This window comes from Vicugna pacos, chromosome 11 (assembly GCF_048564905.1).
Source record: "Vicugna pacos chromosome 11, VicPac4, whole genome shotgun sequence".
In the NCBI taxonomy this organism is placed as follows: domain Eukaryota; kingdom Metazoa; phylum Chordata; class Mammalia; order Artiodactyla; family Camelidae; genus Vicugna; species Vicugna pacos.
Genome location: NC_132997.1, coordinates 87,130,916 through 87,142,516, shown reverse-complemented (window position 1 = coordinate 87,142,516; position 11,601 = coordinate 87,130,916).

Here is an 11,601-nt window from a genome sequence, read left to right as displayed (position 1 = left end):
TCATATGTGGAATCTAAAAAAAAAAAACCCACAAACAAAGCATAAATACAAAACAGAAATAGACTCACAGACATAGAATACAAACTTGTGGTTGCCAAGGGGGTAGGGGGTGGGAAGAGATAGATTGGGATTTCAAAAATTGCAAAATAGGTAAACAAGATTATACTGTATAGCACAGGGAAATATATACAAGACCTTATGGTAGCTCACAACCTATCATTCTGGAGTCCTTTATGTTGTTGTTGTTTGCAGGGAGGAGTAATTATTAAAATTTTTTTGTCTTTATAATGAAGGTTCTGGGGATTGAAGCCAGGACCTCTTGCATGCTAAGCACTCTACCACTGCCTACGCCCTCCCTCTCATCCCCCAGTCATTCTGGAGTCTTGAAAACCCACACAGCTCATTGTGCATTTTACCAAAACATGAACTTGATGGATATGACTGAGACAAGTGTATAAAAAATTGATCAAAAATTATCCAGCACATTTTACAAATCTTAAGGTGCCCAGGAGACGAAAGGAAATGATTTTCTATTGAATTTAGCCCTTATTCTTTACAGGCAGGCAAGTCTTTCAGGTAAGGGTTTAGGAAAGGAGGTTGGGTCTGTAGTAAAAGACACGAAAAATCCCAGAGTGCTTTCGAAGTGAGGGTAAAGGGAGTTTTCACCCAGTGACTACATTTACTTTGGCCCAACCCATGTTTACCACTGTCTGCACCTGTCCCTTACCCTACAGTAAATAAAATCAGGATTTTTCTTAAGCAAAGACCATTGCTGAGTTTCCCTTCCAAAAGCAAAGAACTGCCACTGCCACCCAAAACAAGAGCAGTGAACATATTTTCATGCCTTTGGGATAATTCACATTTTTAAAGAAAAATTCTTCTATTGGGATTCCAAAGTTGTCTTTAAAAGATTTCTTTGCTTCCCAAGCCCCTTCCTCCCACAGAATCACAGTCTCCAAAGAACCATTTTAAAAGGAGGTAGGTTGGTTAAACGTTCATGAAATTTCTAGACTTTTCTCACTTATTTTTGTGGGCCAGCAGCCTGCTTGGGGTAGGAAATTACTTTCATTTGTAATAGAGTTTGGGGCTAGGAACAGGCTAGCTAATAGTCCTTTGACAAAGACCAATTTTATGCCCCCCTTTTAATCTTTAATCTGGTCACCATATGTTGTTTCTGAAGGATTAGTTAATTAAAGGACCTTATTTTTAGGACACGCTGGACGAGCATTGGCAATATGCCAGAAAATGAGGGGGGAAATAAACTTATCCACTGTAGAAATGTCTGCAAAACTGCTTAATAATTTCTTCTATTAATAAGGTTTTAAAACATTTAAGCTGGACTGGAAAGGGAATGTAGATTTTACTCCAAACCCATGAGCTTTTAACCCAGAAGAAAGGAGTGCTCAGTTCTCTTGGAGAACACAATTAATGGTCCATTGGTAATAGTAATGACTGTGCCCGTGGGACAGGGACACCTCTAAATCAACCGTATTTCTCAGGTAAAATTTAAACCAGTAAGCCAGTACTACCCAGTGAGAATTCTATATTATGTTGTTGTTGTTGTTTAATAATAGTAAAATTTGCATAGAGTTAATTTATGCAATTACTGTGTCGGTTTCCTAAGGCTGCTGTAGCAAAGTACCCCAGCCTTGGTGGCTTAAAACAACAGAAGTTTTTCTCTCACAGACAGTCCTGGAGGCTGTACGTCCAAAGTAAAGGTGTTGGCAGGGTCATGCTCCCTCTGAGGTTCCGGAGAAACATCTGTTTCATTCTCTCTCCCTAGCTTCTGATGGCCTCTGGCAGCTCCCGGCATCCTTCAGTTCATAGGTACATCACTCCAGTCTCTGCCTCTGTCTTTACGTAGCCTTACTTAGCCCTGTGTGTCTCTGATCTCTGTGTCATCACATGGCCTTCTCCTCTCTTGTGTGTCTGTGTCCAAATTGCCCTCTTTTTATAAGGCCTGGGTTAGGACCACCCTCATATGTTACAACCTCATCTTAATTAACTGCATCAGCAAAGACCCTATTTCCAAAGAAAGTCACATTCTGACAGTTACCATGTCACTGGCTCAGCTTCTCCATCCATGTATTGGGAGTCATGTTGCTTGTTCATCTTTGGTTTTAGCGTAATGGATGCATTATTAATCATTCTCCTGGAAGATCCGTTCTCTGTGTCTCACTCCTGAGATCTAGTATGATGGGAAGTCAAAACTCCTCTGGAATTATTTTTATGTAACATGAAGATTATTAAGCAAGGAATCTTTTTGCATGTAACTTTGTCAGACTAGCATCTCCTAAGACATTCCTTGGGGAACATCAATGTAAGAATTTGGCCTTTGTGCCAAGTAAAACTAATAAAACTAGAGATACAGGTGTCTGGTCTGATTGTGTTCTTCCCCCTACAACCACCCCTAATTCATGGGTTGAAATCCTAGCCCCCAAGGTGATAGTATTAGGAGGTGGGGCCTTTGAAAGGTGCTTGGATCACAGTGGTGGAGCCCTGCTGAATGGGAGTAGTGCCCTTATAAAAGAGGCCGCGGAGAGGGAGCTCTTTCCTTCCACTACGTGATGACACAGGAGAAACTGACAGCCTGCCACCCAGACGATGGCTTTCACTGGAACTCAAGTATGTTGGCATCTCGGACTTCCAGCCTCCAGAACTGCGAGAAATTTATATTGTTTACAAGCTAACCAGCCTATGATATTGTTTTACAAGCAGACTGAACAGACTGAGACAGTCAGTGGAATTCTTGTCTTCAAGTCACAGTCCTTCTTACATTGGATGCCACAAGACCTTTGGCTTCAGGAGGGCTGTCTTGGAGTTTCCACAAGTGCTGCTTGACATTTTCATTAGCACTGGGATAAAAGCCTTCTTTCTTTGACAACTTTAAAAGATTCACGGTGACTTTGGAGGTGGCTACGCTGACAATCATAAAGGAAAGAACAATCTCATGAGTACAAGGCAGGGAGTGGTGGTCCTCACCTGGAGTGCAGAACAAGAGGATATGGGTTTCCTTTGTGGGATGACGGTGTGCAGAACTCGGCTGACTCCCTTCCCAGTGAAACTGGCTAAAATTATAAGGATGCCACTGGAAATGGTCCTAAGGACAAACAGTAAATGAAGAAATGTCTATTCAAGAAAAATCTACAAAAATCTGGTAAAAAGTTGAGTCTGTGGTGTTTGAAGCAAGACTGCTTTCTCCCTCATCCCTCCTGCTCAGTGAGGTGGACTCCACTCCAGACGGATGTAGTCAAGAACACAGGGCTGCCTCACCCCCAGCTCCAAGGCGGAGAGGAGCTTCCTTCCTGGGAAAAGCAGGACCTGAGTGTTCCTGACCCCCAGCTACCTGTGGCTGAGGCGTAGTCCTGGGCAGGTGTCAAGAGGTGGGGGCTCCCTGCTTCTGGCCAGAACTCGCTCATGGGCTGGAGGCTGTACCTGGAGAGAGAGAGAAGCTTGCCTTCGTGCCAGTCCCCTGGGGGAGTGGGGAGCAGGCTGTAAAATAGTTAGCTTCGGTCCTGAAGGAACTGATTTTATTTACAACAGAGGGTGAGAAAGTTCAAATATGAGACACTCTCAATAACAGTGGAGGTAAAAGGCAATTCAGAGGTGATTCATGGATTTAATGGACAGCCTAGATTAAAAAGGTGCAGCTTAGACTGTGGGCTGGCCAGTCTGGAGGAGAGGACTGAGGAATAAGGCAGCCGAGGAGGAGCCCTCCTGAGGTCAGAACAAATACCGAACGCCTCGAAACTATTCCTTCAGAGGAGCCACAATTTGATCAGGTTCATTTGTAGAGCAATTTATGCCCCAGGGCATTGTTGTAAACAAAGAGCAACCAGCTGGAAATTAGTCGAGTGGGTGTGGTGTGGTCGGTGAATGAGAGGAAGAAACCCTTATCAATACCACAGTCATTCCGGGTCACTGTAGGCATATCCAAGGCTGCACCTCCTTAAGGAGAAACATCAGAGGCTTATTCATGTGTGTATGTATTGGACTGGGGACGGAGGGGCAGAGAGGCAACAATGAAATAATCCAGCCAGTCACGAAAATTAAACGAGGGGATGCCAGGATCCAGAGTTACTACAATATGTTATCTAATATGTTCAATTTCCAACAAAAAAAGATGAGGCATGCAATGGAACAGAAAACTATGACCCATACGCCAAGGGGGATAAAAGGCAAGAGAAATTGCTGTAAGAGAACCACATGTTGGATTTAACAGAAAAAGACTTCAAAATAGCCACATTAAATATGTTCATAGAATTGAATTAAAACATCATTAAAGAAGTAAAGGAAGGTATGATGACAATGTTGCATTGTATAGAGACTATCAATGAGGAGATATAAATTGTAAAAAGTCAACAAATGTAAATGGGTGAGTTTAAAAATACAATAATTGAAATAAAAAGTTCACTAGATCAAGAGAATGAGAAGACAAGCCACAAACTGGGAGAAAATATTTGCGAAAGACATACCTGATAAAGGACTTAAAAACTCAACAGTAAGAAAATGAGCAACCTGATTTTAAAAAGGGCAAAAGGCCTGAATAGACACCAAAGCAAATATGCAGATGGCAAATAAGCCTGTGAAAAGATGCTTATCAGCACACGTCATCAGGGAAATGCAAAAGAAAACAACAGTGAGGTATTACTACACACCTATGAGAATGGCCAAAATCTATAACACCAAGACCATATGTTGATGTAAAGCTGTAAGGCAATAGGAATTTTCACTCACTGCTGCTGGGAATGCAAAAATGGTACAACCACTTTGGAAGACAGTTTGATAGTTTCTTACAAAACAAACATACCCTTACCACACAATCCAGCAGTTGCATTCCTTGGTATTTACCCAAATAAGCTGAAACCTTACGTCTACATAAAAACTTGCACACAGAAGTTTGTAGCAACTGTACTCAAAATTTCCAAAACTTGGAAGCAACCAAGATGTCCTTCAGTAGGTGAATGGATAAGTAAGTTGTGATACATCAAAACAGTGGAATATTATTTGGCACTAAAATAAATAAGGCATCAAGTCCTGAAAATACATGGAGGACTCTTCAATGCATACTGCTCAATGAAATAAACCAATCTGAAAAGGCTACATATTGCATGATTTCGATCATACGACATTCTGGAAAAGGGAAAACCACAGAGGCAATGAAGAGATCAGCAGTTGCTCAGGGTTAGGTAGGAGGGAAGGATTAATAAGAGCACAGAGGATTTTTAGGGCAGGAAACTATTTGGTATGATACTGTAATATCATATGTGTAATATGTCTAATAGTGGATACACATCCTTGTACATTTGCCAACCCATAGAATGTACAATATCAAGAGTGAACCCTAGTGTAAATTATGGACTTTGGATGGTAATGATGTGTCAAAGTAGGTTCATAAATTGTAACAAATGTACCCCTCTGGTGCAGGATGTTGGTAGTAGGGGAGGCTGTGCATTGTTGAGACGGGGGATATATGGGAACTCTGTGTACTTTCTTCTAAATTTTGCTGTGAACCTAACTAACACTGCTCTAAAAAATAAAGTCTATTAAAAATTCACTAGAGAAGCTCAACAGTGAATATGATCTAGCAGAAGAAAGAATTAGTGAACTTGAAGGTAAATAAATGAAAGTGTGCCAGTTGAAGAACAGAGAGCAGAAAGAATGAAGAAAAATGAACAGACCCTCAGAGAAGTAGGGGAAACCATCAAGCACATCCATATACACAAAATAGAAGTAATAGAAGGAGCAGGGAGAGAGAAAGGAGCAGGGAAAAAAAATTAAAAACTTCAAATTTATTGAAAAACAATAACCTACACTTTCAGGAAATTCAGTGAACTCTAAGTACGATAGATGAAAAGAGGTTCACAAAAAGATATATCATGGTTTAAAAAAAATGGTGGAAGTCAAAGACAAGGGAAAAATATTGAAAGCAGCAAGAAAAAAATAACTTGTCACATACAAAGGCATCTCAGTAAGATTAACCACTGACTTCTCAGCCAAAACAATGGAGGACAGAGGCTGTGCAATAACAAATTTAAAGTGCTCAGAGACAAAAGCTGTTAACCAGTTAGTACAGACCCCACAGGTTGAAGGGTATGGCCCACAACAAGACTGATTGTAGATCAACTGACTACAAGCCTGGGGGGGCTGGGGTTCCCATGATCCCTTTGGGTTTAATAACTTATCAGAACAAGTCACAGAACTCAGGACAACACTATATTTATATCCGAATGAAGATACACATAGGGTGAGGTCTGGGAGGACTCCAAACAGACAGCCTCCATGCCTTCTCCCCAGGGAATTAGTGTATGTCACCCTCCTGGCACATCATTGTGGTCACCAACCAGGAAGCTCTGCTAATCATGCCCAGAGTTTTTATCGGGATATCATTACGTAAGCGTAATCTATTGAACACTGGCCATGTGATTGATCTCTATCTCCAGCCCTTCCCTTCCCTCTCCTCCCTGGAGGTCAGAAGGTCAGGCTGCTACCATGTGGCTCAAAATGTCAACCTCCTAATCACACGGTTGGCCTTTCCAGCATGACTCGTCCCCAACCTAAAGCTACCTAAGGGCTCACTGTGAGTCACCTCATGGGCAAAAACTTAGGTGTAATCCAAGGGGCTCATAAATAATAAAGACACTTCATCACTCAGAAAATTCCAAGGGTTTTAGAAGCTCCATGCCAGGAACCCTGGGCAAAGACCAGACAATTTGTTTATTATACAACAGTCATGGTGTGTCATTCTTTTTATATGTTGCCAGGTTCAGTTTGTTGGTCTTTTTTTATTGAGGATTTTTGCATCTATATTCATAAGAGATATTGGTTTGTAGTTTTCTTGTGATGTTTTTGTCTTGTTTTGGTGCCAGGCTTACAGAATGAACTGGGAATTATTCTGGTATTTTTTGGAAGAGTTTTGTGAAGAATTGGTGTTAATTCCTCTTTCAGCATTTGGTAGAGTTTACCAGTGAAGTCATCTAAATTCTAGGGAATATTTTTGTGGGAGGTTTTGCAATGAATAATTCAATCTATTTTTATAAATCTTTTAAGAACTTTCTATTTCTTCTTGAGTCAGTTTCCATCATTTTTGCCTTTATAGAAATGTGTCCATTTTATCTAGGTTAAGTTATTCACATTAATCATTTTTATTTCTGTAAGGTCAGTAGTAATGACCCCTCTTTCATTTCTGCTTCTTTGTATCACTGTTCTGGAGACAGCAGTGGGGAGAATGCCCTGCATTTGGAGAGTGACACCTATGCTTTGTGAGCATGGCACTGGGTAGGGGGTGGTAGCCTCTGTCCTTCTTGGCTTGTGTCTCATGCTGCAGAACCTCTGACCTATGAGGGAGGTGGGTGAGGTGTTCTGGGCCCCAGTGTTCTTGGCTTGCTATGTCTAGGGTAGAGCCTCCACTGAAGGAGTGGAGCTTGGTGAACGTAGGGAGCCTGTGACCTCTTGGCTGCACTCACCTGGAATTTAGCCTTTTCAAGGAGGGTGAAGGTGGGAATAAGAATGCGGGCAGCCTGCCCTCCTGGGGAACCGCTGCAGCTCTTCACTGGGAACCGGGGAGAGGGAGTTCAGTCTTATTGACCACATCCACCCAGAGTGGAGATTCCATCATACTGATTGAGGGCAAAGGGAGCAAGGGAGTGGGTCATGGCTCTAGTGCCACAGATGCTTGAGGTTTTAGTTGATTTTCTTGAATGAATGTTTCTTCATTTGATGTATGCAATTGGGACAATTTATAGAGATGGTCATTTATAGATAATTTTCACCAGTTATGGTTGTTCACTGGAGAGAGGGTCGTCGGAATTCCTCATGTGACATTCCAGTAGTATGCCTAATCTCCAGCATTAGAAAATGTTAAAATATGAAATGATTAACTTGGAAAAGAGAAGGTTAAGGTTATGAAGAGCTTAGTACATGTTCGTTGAGCAACAAACAAGTGGAATGCTTATAATGCAGAGCAAGACAACATAGAGGAGACACAAGAAATACTCCCTTTGCAAGGTTGTTAAATAATAGACTGTGTTGCCTGTAAAGGTTGCAGAATAGCCCTTTGAAACAGGCTGGATCCTAACATAGATAAACAACAAGGTCCTACTGTATAGCACAGGGAATTACATTCAATATCTTGTAATAACCTACAATGAAAAAGAATATGAAAAAACATATATATATATAGAGAGAGAGAGAGAGAAGGAGAGAGAGAACACTGAATCACGATGCTGTACACCAGAAACTAACACAACATTGTAAATCAACTATACCCCAATAAAAATAAAGTAAAAAACAGGCTAGATCCTTATCTTTAGATGGTTGATCTCCCGAGTGACTAAAATACAGCCTCCCTACTGTCACATTCATTATCGGAGAATTTGGCAGAGGCACTTTATTAATACAAATTATTAAAATAACATCAGTGTTGTACCTTCCGCCTACAACACTGAGCCAGAGCAAAACAGCCACGAATATTTTCAAGTTTTTAATAGCAAAGGGCAATTATACCAAATGAGGCTCTGGGATGATTATTTTGTTCTTCCTCCAGAAAGTTAAATAAAAGCAGTTGTCTTTCCTATTTGACTTTCGAGCAAGGCTGACTTAGGCGCGTTGCTGCCCAGACTAGGGCACAGGGTAAACAGCCTCATTAGATTCAGATCCCTGGCCATGCCTGGATTCTTGGGGCACGTAGCTTCCTGAACCTGGGTAAGCTATTGTTTCTCCCTTTCCAGGATGGGGTGATAAACCACACTTCCAATATTTATCCTCCTTATCTTGCTCACTCTAGTACAGGGCTAGGTTGTGCTGTCATTTCAGATGAAATGCCAAATATAGAACAATTTCAGTGTAAAGATACAGATATTATTTAGTGGGATGCCTTTTTAGCAAATTAAAAATCTCAAAACCATTAGGGGAAGTGAATGTTCTTGTGTGTTGGCAAGATTATAGAGCTTGGCCTTTCTTTGGGATCCTCCCACTCTTCCAATGGCAGTTCAGGAATTTTCTTCAATAAGAGGAAGAGGTAGCAACAGATACACTGGTACTGTCTGTCAGCTTCTCCTAGCAACACAAAATATGCGGAACGTATATTTAAATGGTAATTTCCAAGGTATGGTTAAAATTGCTACTTACTAAAGTTGTGCTTTGAGCTTGACTAGAATTTGACTTTTGGGTAAAAAAGGGAAAACCAGGAACTACAGCTGGTCAAATACACACAAATTATTCCAACTTAATTATATATGTATGTCAATTATATTCATATAGGTATATAGAGATATACAGCGATTGATATATTTATTAGTATATTTTTGAGTATTATAAAGTCGTAAGGCATAAACATGCTTTCAAGTTCACAGAGATGTCTTTAAGCTAAAAAGGTAAACCCTATCTGAACTAAATGTCAACTTAAAGTGCTTTGATAAACAGCAAAATGAAGTACAATTTTCATTAATGTGAAAAAAATTCTCATTTTTGTTTCATTAAATCCTGATGATTTAAAAGCTGATTTGAAGTAATCTTGTTATTTTATTTTGGGGGGGTTATCGCCCCCTTGGAAAATAACCAGCCAGCGCTGACACAACAGTGGATGCTGTTAAAGGGGTGTTTCACGTACTGAAAGGCAAATTTCAGATTGCGGGAGTTTGAAAATACATTTGTCTATCATTTCCGCTGTCCAAGTTCCTTGATTATATCTGCTCCTTAACAGCTGACAACATAAGAATTGAGCTCGAAATATCATCAGTGTCAAGATGTATTCATGTGTCGTGCAAAGAAAAATCATGTAATAAAGAGCAATATATTCTTTGGAAACTGTTAAGATCAAAGTTATAAATCTGTAAAATAGCACAATTATTATATTTGGATAGCCCATGATTTTATCTAAACCTTCATTTTAATGGAATTTAAAAAATCCTAAGTAAGGTTTTATATACATAAATGATACTTAAAATATTTTGGTGGCATATTCATAAAGTAGAAAAGGGAGGGGACAAATTGCCAATTTCCACCCCCTAAGATCCTTTTCTTAGTGAAAAGTTTCTTACCTAGTTAGGAGTTCAAAAATGCAATTGCATTAACAAGGGATTGGAGTTACAGAAAATTATTTACATTAACACAGTTGCATTTGGTTACCTGTAAGTGTCTTAAATAATTTTCTGAGTCCTATTAAAAAATCTGTGCATCTTTAAATGTATCAATATTTGAGTTGGTTTGTAGTGTGTGTTTCATTCTTCAAAATATTACAAAGTCCTAAGGCATAAATAACAAATTAGTATTATTTTGAAGTAAAACGAAAAATACCCATTTTTTTCCGTATATATTCCAAATCACAGAATCTTAGAACTTGAGGTCATCTGGTTCCATTTCCCATCCGCTGTGATAAATACTTGATCCAACTCCCTTAAGTTCGTGGATGGAGAACTCAGAGCTCTCCGTGACATGAGTGATTCAATGCTTAGGGCATTTATTAGCTGTTAGTCACTGGGCTAAGTGCTTTTGTAGCATTATCATAAAATAATTCTGTAAGATATTAATACCCAGATGAGGAAACAATACTGGAGGAAAAGTAACTTGCTCAAGGCCATCCTGTAACTAAGTGATAGGTCAGCTGGTGCAAAGTTGGTGTTTTAGACATGACACTACACGGTGTGACAAATTTACTCTCATTTCCCTTGATTTCTCTTCACATATTCTAAGATAACCACTGTAGGCTTTCCCCACCCCAACCCCCCAGCAAACATTTTCTTCTTCAACACTTTCTTATGTTACGTCTCGCTACCCTTCTGGTTACCTTTTCCAGGAGGCACACAAAGCAAGCAGTGCCATTGTAGAAACAGAAGTCATCTTTTTCCTACTTTAGTTTGCTCTGAAAAGTGATAAATATTAATTTGCAAAAGTTCAAACAAAATGAAATATATATCGGGTAAATAAATCCTAGTCCGTCCCTATCTGCTGTATTTAACTCTATATAGTTATTAGTTTCTGTGCCCTTCCATCTAATTATTTATTTTTTTCTATGTATATGCAGGCAGTCCTTGCTTTGAACAATTCTGATGTGCACAATTTCAGTGACTGTAGTTTCAGTAACCCCAGTCCCCCAAGAACAAAATTCGAGCTTCAGTTGTCACAGTATATTAACCGTGAGTAATTACCTGTGTACAAGCTTCACTGTCGGCTCTTCAGTCCACAAATCACTATCTAATAACAGATGTATCCCATGACCAGTGGCTAATAATGTCACTTCTTTCAAAGGCTGCTGGTGACTGGTCCCTGTTCATGTTAGTTCACGCTCAGGAAATCGTGTCGTGTTGCCTTCTTGTTTCCCAGTGACAGTGCCACGTGACATTTTACAAAAGTGGATAATCAAAAGAGGGAACTGACCCAAAAGACAAAAAGTACAGCAAAGAAATGAAAAGTGAAAACACTGGAAGTGAAATTGAAGTGGAATATAATTAGAGTTACAGAGGAAATAGCTGACCATGGGAATGTCTGAGGGACTCTAGGTACACAGCCAGAGAAATTTAGTGAGAGTAAACTTGTTAACATTAAATGAGGAAAGTGGCTGTGATGCAAAAAATGATCATGCCTCAGAGGAAATGACACTGG